This window comes from Marmota monax, unplaced genomic scaffold (genome assembly GCF_021218885.2).
Source record: "Marmota monax isolate L192 unplaced genomic scaffold, Marmota_monax_Labrador192_F-V1.1 WCK01_AAM20220418_F8-fsc00018, whole genome shotgun sequence".
NCBI classification, from domain to species: domain Eukaryota; kingdom Metazoa; phylum Chordata; class Mammalia; order Rodentia; family Sciuridae; genus Marmota; species Marmota monax.
In genome coordinates, this window is record NW_026692201.1 from 5,867,501 (window position 1) to 5,880,554 (window position 13,054).

At 34.2% G+C, this 13,054-nt stretch overlaps 1 protein-coding gene across 1 annotated transcript in view; it reads right to left on the reverse strand.

The window, feature by feature from the left end:
• The window catches only part of Tbca (tubulin folding cofactor A), a 73,693-nt gene that overhangs the window by 36,911 nt on the left and 23,728 nt on the right, over positions 1–13,054 (reverse strand). The gene's annotated exons all lie outside the window — the stretch shown is intronic.

Consider the following 13,054-nt stretch of genomic DNA (forward strand, 5'->3'; position numbering starts at 1 on the left):
CTGAATTAGAAATCACAAAAAGCTAAGAATATGAAAAAGACATTCAAGCTTTTCAAAGAGCAAATATTCAATATAGTCCAAATACATAAAGTTGAACTCCATCCAATAGGAAGTACTTAAATGCTACACTATAACTTCATTCTAATAAAATAGTAAAAGAAAACAAAAGCCAGGATACTTGGCCTAATGAAACTTAAAATATAAATCAAGTATGAAATACATAAAAATGCAATGATTTTTAGAAACCTAAGTAGAAAAGATAGCACTGTATTTGTGCTGATAGTATGAGTAAAGCTGAGCTTCAAGTTTTAAAGAAAACTTTGAAAAAAATTACAGAGCAAGGAATTTTCAGTCTTAGAATTTACTTTTAAGAGTGCATTCCCTCTTCAGAAAGAAAGATGCTTAGGAAAATAATTTTTTTCCCTCAACAACCATGCTTCTGGTGCAAATATTGAAGAAACATGGAAAAAAATCAAGATATTATACATATTTTTTCTTAGAAAAACGGCTTTCAAAACTGCAAGGACAATATCGAACTGAAATGTAAGTAGCAGGTATCTTTACTAAACTGAACCGAAATTACTAAGAAAAGGGCCAAAAGTGGGGGAGTGGTAAAAATAGAGTTCAGAATTTATGTTAAATTTACTCTAAAGGTTATATATCTCTGAGACTTTCATGTTTATATCCAGAGTAGTTAATTCTTCATGTTCTCATTCATAATAGTTATTCTTTAATTCTGTAAGTTTGGTTTCTTGTTTTGCTTCTGTTTGTTTTCTTTAGAGATAGGGTCTGGCTATATTGCCCAGGCTGGTCTCAAACTCTGGGGCTCAAGTGACCCTCTTATCTCAGCTTCCCCAGTAGACAAAACTACAGGTATGTACTCCTATAACTGGCTTTTTTGTATTTTAAGCCAAAATGATTAGGAAGGGGAAAACAAGTGCTGCAGACAAGTGCACACTTGTAAAGCGAGCGATGATGAAAATGTGACTGGGGAAGGGAAAGAAGAACTACATAAACCAAGGCAGTTGAGGGCCATTCCAAATAGGGTATATGGACCTCAGTAACTTGATCATCTCTAAGGAGTGGTTTCACTTTATTATACAAAACAGCAGTAAACCTGAGTATTAAAAAACGAAGTTATGTTTTCTGCTTAAAAGCAAAATGCTAATAGAAATTCAAATAAAGAAAAATGAATACTCATTAATTGATGACTAAGTCAAGTCGTGTTCCACTAGAAAGATCAGGAGGTAGTCTACTGAAGGATCTCACTGAAAAGCCTTCCCTTACTTGATCAGTTAGTCTTAGCCAAGGTTCAGGTCCAATTTGTCAGCACTTCATGAATAGAATCAGGTCTTATAGGAAGAATAACATTAATAAATCTGATATAAAATACTACAGTATCAATTTTTTTAACATACAAGGAGAAGCAGAACGATACCATCACCTTAAGTCTTTTCCATTCAGACAGTCCACTTTCTTATGATAGGCAGACTTTTGTGAAAAACTATAGCCTTATCAGAAAATTGATTGGGGAGTATGAAACCAGACAAAGGATAGTAGTCAACACAGAATATTTCATAGGTAAAGTAGATTTCTATCTTTCCTGGAGCATAAGCATTTCAAGCAGGTATGTCAGAGTCTCTTTGTCATTTGTTTTTGTTAATTGTTTTACATGTTTGGTTCTACAAAACAGTTCTTTGGGAGGGGGAAAAAGTGACACTGCAAAAGAGTAAAGTTCAATAACTATTGATTTACATTCAGGAGACAAGATGGTCTTATAACTATAAAAAGTATAATCAGAAGTTCCCTGTCTCCTGGACAACGCTTAGATGGATAAAACCAATATTTGCCATGTGATTTTAATTATACTGTGCTTTCACTATTGACCAACTCTTCCTTCATGTTAACATACTATCTTTTTGGAAATGTAATAGTCAATCATCTAAGAGTCCAGTTGTATTAGAATAGGACTGACATTCTCTTTAAGGTATCTTTGTGTATCTTCATTATAATATACTAAGTACTATTTTTATCTTCTCCAAGATTAAATTTTTTAAAAAAGTATTTTTAGTTGTAGATGGACACAATACCTTTTTATTTTTATATAGTGCCTCATGAATGCACAATACCTTCTAATTTTATGTAGTGCCTCATGCATGCTAGGCATGCACTCTACCACTGAGCCACCTCAGCCCTAAGATTATATCTTACTTTCAATTTTTTGGTTGATATTTTAATGTGTCCCTAAATTTTGATAGCAGCACAAAATATATTTTATAAATGTTCCAATCAGAATAGTTACACTGAAATAATTGTGATGTTTTTAAAAAGTAAAATTTGAAAGTTTGTATATTCACAGAGATTTTATTCTTAAAGCTGTATTCAGCTGAGATGTTACACTGGGTTGAATGTTGCAAAATTCATTTCTATCTAAAACCTTAAATTGTAATCTACTTTGAAAATTCTGCCTTTGTAGATACAATAATTAAAGATGAGGTTATTCTGGATGGATATATATATATGCATATATATATATATTCATATATACATATAAATATATATATATGTATTTGGAGCATACCCTAAATCCAATGATTGGTAGGTTTCCTTATAAGATGAGGAATGCAAAAGGGAAGTCATATGAAGCTAGAGACAGAGATTGAAGTTATGTTGCCACAAACCAAGGAACACCAAGGATTAGTGGCAACTATCAGAAGCTAGAAGAGGTAAAGAAGGATTCTTTCCTAAGCCTTCAGAAGGGGCTTTAGCTGGCACCTCGATTTCAGACTTAGCCTTCAGAAATTTACTCTCACTAGAATGATGGTTGCTTTAAGCCACCTGGTTTTTGGTAATTTTGTTATTGCAATACTAGGTAGTTAATAGAGATGTCAATGTAAGTTCTAGTATTTCTTTTAATAGAAATATTTGTGAAGCTGGGCATGGGAGTGTACACCTGTAATTTCAGTGACTTGGGAGGCTGAGGCAGGAAGGATTTGTGAGTTCAAAGCCAGCCTCAGAATCTTGGTGAGGCATTTAACAACTCAGCAAGACTCTGTCTCTAAATAAAATACAAAAAGGGCTGAGAATTTGGCCCAGTGGTTAAGCACCCCTGGGTCCAATTGCCAGTACCAAAAAAAAAAAAAAAAAGAAATTTTTATGTGAAACATCAGCATTTTAAAGTGCTCTATTGTCACTAGAAGGGTGCAGTAGAAATCTTAAAGTTTCAAGTTTGGGAATTTTTCTGTTATAACATATTCTTTCATCCACCTCTCCTCCATTCACCCACCCATCCAATTTATCCAATTCAGTAGCCCCCTCTTATCCAAGGGGGTAAGTTCCAAGACCCCCAGGGAATGTCTAAAATTGCATAGAGCACCAAAGCCTATATATACTGTGTTTTTTCCTATACAAAATTAGCCTCAATTTTTCCTTCTTCATAATTTCATGGATAGAAAATTATCTTGGCAACCTAAACAATTTTTCCTCATTGAGAATTTTCACCATTTCACTTAAAGGAAGTACTTTACAGTTTCTCTTCAGCATATAAAAATTGCCAGCATCACTACTCCTGCATTTGGGACTACTACTATTACTTACCATTACTATAAAATAAGGGAAATTTTATTATTTACTATAAAATAAGGTAAATTTGAACAGAAGCACTTATAGCACCCTGACATTTGATCTGATAATCCATATGGCTATTAAGTGACTAATAGAAAAGTAGCATACATAGTATGAATATGCTAGACAAAGGGATGATTTGTTTCCTGGGCAGGATGCAGCTGGGACAGCACAGCACAAGATTTCATCATGCCACTCAGAACAGTGAACAATTTAAACCTAATGAGTTGCTTATTTCTGGATTTTTCACTTAATATTTTCAGACCACAGTTGACCACAAGTAACCAAAATCATAGAACACAAAACTGTAGATATGCGGTACTACTGTACTTACCGAATGCTTATCTTTCTCTCTCCAGATTGATTTCTGTATGGTTTCAATAGGTTGTAAAAGCTCTGCCATGGCCGATGCATGCAATTCTATATCAGGTATCTTTTATGACTACCTACTGTTTCATTTACCGATGCATACTTGAAGCAATTATCTTATTGATGAACATTTAAATTATTTGTTAATTTTCAATATTTTTATGAACACTGAGATAAACAATAAACAGTGAACACACATCTATGCCCTGGTTTGTATATCTTCTCTAGATAAAAATTCTTTGTATGGTATTTCAAATTTGCTTAGCAATATGCATTGACAAATTGCCCTCCACAAATGTATCCAACTGACATTCTCACCAGCAATGAGTGCCCATTCCCCCTCACTTGGTGTTTTTATTTATGCTAATTTTATAGGTGATTAATAATACTATACTTATTTGCATTTTTTTGCTGACGAGTGAGGTATAAGAGTCATTAAAAATCTGGAACTAGGGCTAGGGTTGTGGCTCAGCGGTAGAGCATAGAGCGCTCGTCTAGCACATGCGAGGCGCTGGGTTCGATCTTCAGCACCACATAAAACTAAATAAAACAAAGGAATTGTGTCCAACTACAACTAAAAAAATATTAAAGGAAAAAAAAAGTCTGGGACTAGATTATCTAAATTTGAATCCTGGTTCCACTGGTTCAAAGTTACTTAACCTCTTGGTGTCTCATTTTCCTCAACTATAAAGCAAAGAAGTACCTATCAAATGAGTTACTGTATGAAGCAAATCAGCTAATACCTGTAAAGTACTTATAACCATGGCTAGCATATAGTTAGTGCTATTATTTCATATGTCATTCAATCATATTTCTCTGTGTGCAAATTTATTTTATATTCTTTCCTATTTTTGCATAGGAGTGTTCTTTTTTTATTAGTTTATAAGTACTGTGTATATACTGGGTCTTTATCTTTTATCTCATAGAAATGGTAAGTACTTCTCAACAATTTCTCATTTTTCTTTCTACTTTGATTTTTCTTCCTTTTTGTTGTTTCCCAAGAGAAATTGTACTATACGACACTTATACAGTTCAAATCTATCAATCTTATCTTTATGGCATCTAGGTTTTATGTGGGTAAAAAAGGATTTTCAAAAAATTTCTTTCATAGTATAAAAGGAAAGACAGTTAACATTTTATTTCTGATTTTTAAGAGAAAATCTTTCTGGAAGAAATGAAAGGCAAGTACCAGGTAAAATGTCACTAACTGAATATTTAGGGTGGGTATTACTGACAGGGAATTTTATCAAAATTTTTGTTTAAATTACTTTTAAAGAAAAAATAAAATTATCTTCCTAATTAGTGATCTAGAATACTATGAAAAACATTTCTTCCAAAAGAAAATGACTATAGATTTGCAGTTTCTGAATTTCTTTCAATTAAAAATAAATTTTTAAAAAGGTATCTGTGTCCTATGAAATCAAACATCTAGATTTTATATATTATAGAAAGATTTTGGATTATTGGTATCCTGAACAGGTACAAAGAACCACAACACAAAAAGGCAGGCTCTAAAAGGGGCGGGGGGGGGGGCTCCATTATTCAGATCAACAGATGCCAAATTAGAAATAAAACATTTTTAATGCAAAGATCTGCTTCATTTTTCCATCAAAGGAATCAGTTTTTCAGAGGGAATTTCACTGTGTTCATCTACTTAAGCATGCCTCATCACCCTAGCTGTTTTTAGTTCTCATTTCTAATTACAATCAAACTTAGCATCCTTTGTGGATTTTATTGCATTCTTGCTTCCAGGTAATTAAAGATTTAAATAAAGCCATATTTAACATTAACACCTATGGTACCATGCAGACCACCACCCCTAATTCAATGTAACACTATCATTATCTTTGGTATGATTCAACTAATACTTAGTCTATATTTATAAGTAACTTGAATTAATTTTAATTTATTTTTCTAAAATAGAATACCATTTTAGTGGAAAAGAGATATCCATTCTCATCATATTTATCAATTTTATAATTCTACTCTATTAAAAATATATTTTTTTGACCAGGAACCCTGGGGCACTCAACCACTGAGCCATATCCTCAGGCCTTTTTTATATTTTATTTAGAGACAGGGTCTCCCTGAGTTGCTTAGGGTCTCTATAAGTTGCTGAGGCTGGCTCTGAACTTGAAATCCTCCTGCCTCAGCCTCCCAAGGCACTGGGTTTATTAAAAATTAAAACTCACTAAAAGCATTGAAGTTTATTTGGCTTAATTTATCCTTCATACACCCATGTGCTTATTGTTCACTCTTCCATTATTTTGTGCATGCTTTATGTGCATTCTAAATAGGTATTGGCAACTTAAAAATGTGAGAAGACCAATTTTAGACATCTTATTCTCAGGTTTGTAAGAAAGAAAACACAAAATTGCTTTTCACTTAAATGAAATTTCCTATGCAGAAATTCATTCATTTTAAATAAACACTGAGTGGGTAACCATTACTACATAGCATGTAGCTACTGTCCATCAGAGATAAACCTGATTCTAAGTTAAAAATCAAGCTGGGAAGAAAACAAACAAACAAACAAACAGGAAATAGTTGTTCTCTTTACTTCCACACTGTAGCCTTCAAACTGTCACTAGAATTCTCTTGCTTAACACAAATAAGCAAGCAAACAGAAACAATGCCCACAGAATTCCAAACTTCTCAGAAGGCCATTAACACCCTTTGTGTGTATTCTCAATATTCACTTCATGCATTCTACTCTACTGTCATAATGTCCTTTGCATTTCTTAAATGAGCTTTGGAGGTTTTTAATCTTATTTCTTTTGCTAAGAGGAAATGAGTGCCTTTCCCTATCCCAGTTTTTTATCTCACTACTTGCTGAAGACTTAGTTCAAGAGTCATCTCTACCAAGAAGCCTTCCTCAACTCATCAAGCGGAACTTTAATTCTCTTAAAATGATTTTTTTTCCAAATAACTGTGACCTAAAAAGTTGTATAATAATACCATAGATCTATACAATGCTTCGTAATTAAATTACTTCACAAATAGTATATCACTAGTCATTCTGAGCAATTGCATTAAATATCATATAGATGATAGGTATTAGAAATGTAACATTTAGGGGCTGGGGATGTGGCTCAAGTGGTAGTGTGCTCGGGTAGCATGCGTGAGGCACTGGGTTCGATTCTCAGCACCACATAAAAATAAAAATGAAGATATTGTGTCCACCTAAAACTAAAAGAAATGTAACATTCAATAATCAAAATGATAGAATTCAGGTGTGTTGTCTTAAACTAAAGGCATATATATGTAGTTTTTGGAACTCAGAAAAGGCTTTTGGGATTATATGACAATAACATCTCAAAAAGTTTCCTAAAAGAAAACAGCTTATAATTGAACAGTTTTCCAGTTGTTTAACCAGTAATTAGAGCCACTCCTGAAAAGTTTTTGACAAAAAAATGAAAAAGGTCATGTTTTGTATATATGGTCATGTACACCTTACACTTATGGACCAAAGCTTTGGTTAAAAACAATCAAAAAAACAAGCAGCCATTCCTTACTGAAACACAAAAGGCCAGCTTATCTTCGGAGACTGTTTTTCTAGTTATCTTTGGCAAAAGTTCTTAGTAATGGGATTATTTTATGTGATGGACTTTCAAAGTATAGTAATCCATAAACAGCTTACGTAAGAAGTTATTTATTAATGTTCCTACTCAGCCCAAAGAAAGTTAAAACAATGGAATGTCAGGCAACCTGAGTTCTAGTTTCAACTCTTGACTACTCTGTTAATGTGGTATTTGGTAAGCTGCGTAATTTCTGTAGGTCATGGGTTCATCATTTATAAAATGAGGGGGTTGAACTAGATGATCTCTATGGTATGTTGCCGCTCAAAAACAAATGGAAAGAAGAACTACATCTTAAATTCATTTTATTAACAGAGGAAATTAAACTATCAGCATAAGCAATTTTTTCTCCCTTATTTACAAAGCTGATAAAATATTCTGAGACCAGCCCTAAAATGCTTTAAAGTAGGATTGTTCAGGTCAATAAATCTAGCACGTTAAGTTTAACTATCAATTTCTCTTCACTTTACTGATATATCTTTCCTCTTTAGGTCTCAAAAGTTGCCGTAAAATCTCATGTTTCTTTGTAATTCATGATATAATTCATCCCAGTCTGGTGTTTCATCAATTTAACAGTTCTAATTGCCTTATTATCTGCTCTGGTGCAGTAGTAAAGCCTCTGAACATTTCATTTACCTTACCAACAAGAAAACCCCATATATCTCAGCCTTAAGGATATTACCTCTACCTCTTGGATGAGCAGAGGCATGAAGACTTAAGCTTTCTGGAAAGTCAATATAATCTATCACTATTTAACTGTTTGTCAATGTTTATGCCTGTCTCAACTCACATTTAATGGGGCTTTTTATTGTTATTTTCCACTATAAAATTTTGAAGACACCTAAATGTCACTAATTCCCTTCTAAGTTTAACATGTATATTATAATGTTACTTACTTGGAAGACACAGATATGTTGCAAATATAAGGACTTTGAAGTTAGGAAGACTAACTTACGTGGGTTCATATCCTAGTTCTGATTTTTACTATCCATCTGACTTTAAACAAGTTACTTGCATCTCTGAGCCCGTTTCCACATGTAAAATAGCAAGGCTATTACACAACATGGTAGTGAATAGTAAGTATAGTTCCTGGTACAATGCTGCATACACAACAGATATTCAGTAACTTTTAGGGATGACCTCCTATTCAGCAGCTCTCACTTAGCTGGCTCCTGCTTGTTGAATTTGACAGTTTGAAAACAGATTCAAGCTATCAACTAATTCTACAGTAGTGTTTCCAAAATGCTGGTTGTAACCAATTAGGGTTGAAATCCACACAGTGGTACAATAAGTATTATTTTATATGAAGAGAACAGAATGGAATTTAAAATACCAGAGTGCATCATGAGTAGTAAGAATAGGACTATTTAATTAAATTTTGTTTCAATTTTATACATGTAAAATATATTATATCATGATACAAAATAAATGATGCTTCTTATTCTGGTTTGGATCAATAAGGCTTGAAACACATTCTTGCATGGAGAAGGCCATGTCATCTTTGACTATCATTCCTCTCTGGAGAAATGTACTACCGAGCCCTTAAAAATTACTATTTCAAAGTCTAGAGCCCCTCCCCCAGCACTGTTCCTTCACATGAACAATTAAATACAGTCTGAGATAATCTGCATTGTTAACAAGACTAAGAAACAGAAATGATGCTTTAATTCTTCCTTTAACTATTCGTCAAGTTCTCATCTCTCATTTTTCTTCTTTTGAACCACAGTAGCAAATAAAAGACTCTCTCAGTGCCATAAAAAAGACACTAAAGACCTTCATAACAAGGCATCTAGTTATCCAAACATTAAAATATAAAAAGTATTCCATAACTGTAACTCTTACAGTAAAACACACTGATCTTTTGAGGAGAATATTTATGTTGTTTTCTGAAACAGACTCAAATGAGATTTGGGAAAGGACTATTAGGGAAAGATTTTCCAAGAAAGTAATACCAAAATTAGGATTTGGTAGATGAGCAGTAATTAGCAGGGCAAAGACGGTAAAAGGGGATATGGCAGGAGGAACAAACTGGGAGGCAGCATTTTAGATACTTTAGAATCTTAAGTGCTCTTCTTAGTAAGAGAGGACATTAAGAGAGAAATTAAGTAAGGGTGGCTCAGAGTGTGGAGAAGAAAAATGGCAAGAGATAAAGCTAAACAATAGTAGTGGTAGCCTAGATGAGAAAAACAGCTGTAGAAATTGAAAGAAGAAAACATGAAGAGTATTTTAAACCTGATGAATGACAAATGTGGGAAAACAAAGGAGAGGGAAAAGCCACTGATTGAGATAAGGAGGCCAGGAGAAGAATGTGGGTTAGGGGCAAATAGAAACCTAGAACCTTTTTGATCATGCTATTTTTGATGTACTAATGTGACATTAAAGTGGTATTTTGCGGAGGTTGCCAGTCCTGGAGTTCAAAAGAGAGGTCTGGGCTAGAGTTATAAATGTGGAAGTCATGAGCACAATGATGGAAACTGAGTTACAAAAGTGGGTGAGACTGCTCACTGGAAGGTTTATGAAGTGAAAAGGGAAAAGAGCCCAGGTAGAACACCAGGAACATTAACATGAGGGTAATTATACTAGAGCAAGAATTACATCTTATTCACCATTATATCTATCACTTAGAAAGTACCTATAATGTATCGGTGACTCAATAAATTTTGGTTGAATAAAATATAAGAAACAAAAACAAGATTTAGAAGGGGCAAAGTGGTAAAACTGAAACCAGAACTGAAGTAACAATTCAGTAAAAAAAAAAAAAAAAAAAGTAGGGAAGAAAATTTTCAAGAAGGTGGTGAAGGGCAATTCTGTTAATAAGTCAAGATAAAGACTTGTAGGTGACCTTTGTTTCACTACTGATGCTAAGGGGTGGCATGGAGTAGGGGAACTAGAGCAGAACAAGAAGTAACTGGAGGTAGAGATGTGGAACTTGTGGAACTTAATTTCTCTCTTAATGTCCTCTCTTGCTTTAGAATCTTACGTGCTCTTCTTGGTATCTAAAATGCTGCCTCACTGTTTGCTTTTTGGACAGTTTTCTTCAAACAACAAGGCAGGGGGATGGGATCCAGATCAAAGATGCTGGTTTTCAATACAAGGTTCAGATTTTTGATTCTATGAGGAGGTAATGAGGAAAGTAAGAGTGTGGTGCAGGTTAAGTCTGTAAGTGTGATGGTGCATGGGGTACATCTGAAGAGCATTTGATCATTCCAGAGAAGACGCCAGGGAAGTAATGAGTAAGAAAGGAAGACTAATATGCACTATTCAGCACAGAAAGTTAGGGAGTGTACAGTCAGAGGAAAGTGGTCACTATGTAAAAACCTGAAGGGAGAGCTTATATTCAAAAACTGATATATTTACCAAGCTCACCAATAAAGACTAGGAAAACTGGCATGAGCTGGAATTTGGTCTCAGGCTGCTAACACAATTCAGGGAATATCTAGAGAGGCCACTCTAGATATTCCAGAGTGCTCTCTCTAACTTTTGACAATTAGAATATTTCAGGAACTCTGAGCACAGATTCATTAGTCAGTCATTTACCAGACTTGTGCTTTCTATTATGTCTCTCCTCACTATAGGTCTCTTGTTTATCCTTCCTTTTCTTCTTCCTACTTTTACTGGCCATAAAATAAAAATACAAAAAATTTAAAGTATTTATTTTACTAAGTGCTTCCTGTTTCATATTTCTAAGATCTCTAACAAAAACTAGGCAAGTTCTACATTTCACATTCTAAACAAGAGAAAAAACAAAATTATTTTTGTAGGAGGCCCTCAATAATGATTTCCCCCATATACACCAATGGCATCCAAGAAAATACATAAGATATTTGGGGACTTAGCATTAGAGAAGTTAACTCTCCATAAATACTCTAAAATGTTGATGTAATATAATCTTTAATTTTGCTGAAATGTAATTCTGAGAGCTATGAGGTGTGAAGAAGGTAATCAAGAAGTCACCAATATGGTGAATATGTCTGGTAACTACCCACATCCGATCTCAGTGCAGCTTTACTGTTCTTTATTTTGTCCTTGTGTGTAGTATTACTCTAGTAAATGAATTAAAATGCAAATAAACAAAATTTTTGTTTTGTTGAAGAAAAAGACATAGAAAAGAAAGTGGAAGAGGTAGTGATAGAGATACCAGTAAGTAAAGGAAGCTAAGAAAATTACTGTTCACAAATTTAGAGATTTAAAAAGATATTACAATGAACTGCCTGTTGTATTTTCCTCACTCCCATGCTATCATCTATCAACATGTCAATTAGTAGTCAGAAATTCTTAACTGGACTGAAATCTGGAATCAAGAGTTTTAAAGATGTTATAATCAATTACAGAATTACTATACTTTATCTATTACTGTTAGACTTGAAATACTATCTTGGAGAAACAAATGACATTAAGTGTCATAAGTTACTGCCTTACTAAAAGGAGAGCCTATATTAGTTAGAAGTATAGACTAACAGAACTGAATCTAGATTATAGAACTGATTTTACCACTTAATATCTTTGAGCCCTTTTGAAAAATCACAAATCTTTGTGTTAAGCAGGTCCTTGGAGGAGCAGACACTACGACAGGATTAAATTTTTAAGATTTTTTTCAGGGTAAATACAGGTGGATGTGGAAAATGGGGAGGGAACTGAAAAAGGCTGCGACAGCCATCAGACTCAGGAAAATCTGACCCTAAGTGAAGATAGGAGTAAAGAATGTTCAGGAACAAACATCCTAGACTGCCAGGCCATTTAAAGAAAGTTCAGCAAGGCCAGTGGGGAGTCCTAAGGCTAAAGTCAACCACCTAAAGAATCCCATGTCTCTGAAAAGGCCTATCTTAGTATCCCTGCTGAACACAGTCTCTGGCTGGTTGCAGTTTATGAGAAGCCAGGCTTTTTTTTTTTTTTTTAAATAACTTTATTTTGCTTATTTAGTTTTTTTATGTCGTGCTCAGGATCGAACTTAATGCCTCACATGTGCGAGGCAAGCGTTGTACCACTGAACCACAACTCCAGCCCAAGAAGTCAAGCTTTTGGTCAAACATAGTAATGGATTTGACAGTCCAGTGGCTGGGGTCCTTAAATAATTATATTCCTTGCATATGGTGATCTTCAAATCCATTCTCATGGCCACTACAACCCCTTCTGAAATTTTTCACATCTATAAATTTCCTAGTTTTGTCCTTCCCACTTCCCAGTGTTGTACCAGGTATCCTGGTATTGGCACTAGGGATATAACAGTGAACAAGAGAGGCATAGATATTGTCTCTGCCCTCAAAGAACCTACATTCTAGTGAAAATACAAGGAAGTAAGAGGCAATTAAATATTGTGTGGATCATCCAGATTGTCACTCACCTGCAACCCTCAGATGGCTCCCTATTACTTATAGAAGAAAGTCTATACTCAGTATGACATATAAAACTGAGTACTCATTTATCAACTTCCTAACTCTTCAATATCCAGAAACCCTAAATTCCAGCCTCAAAAATTGCCTCCC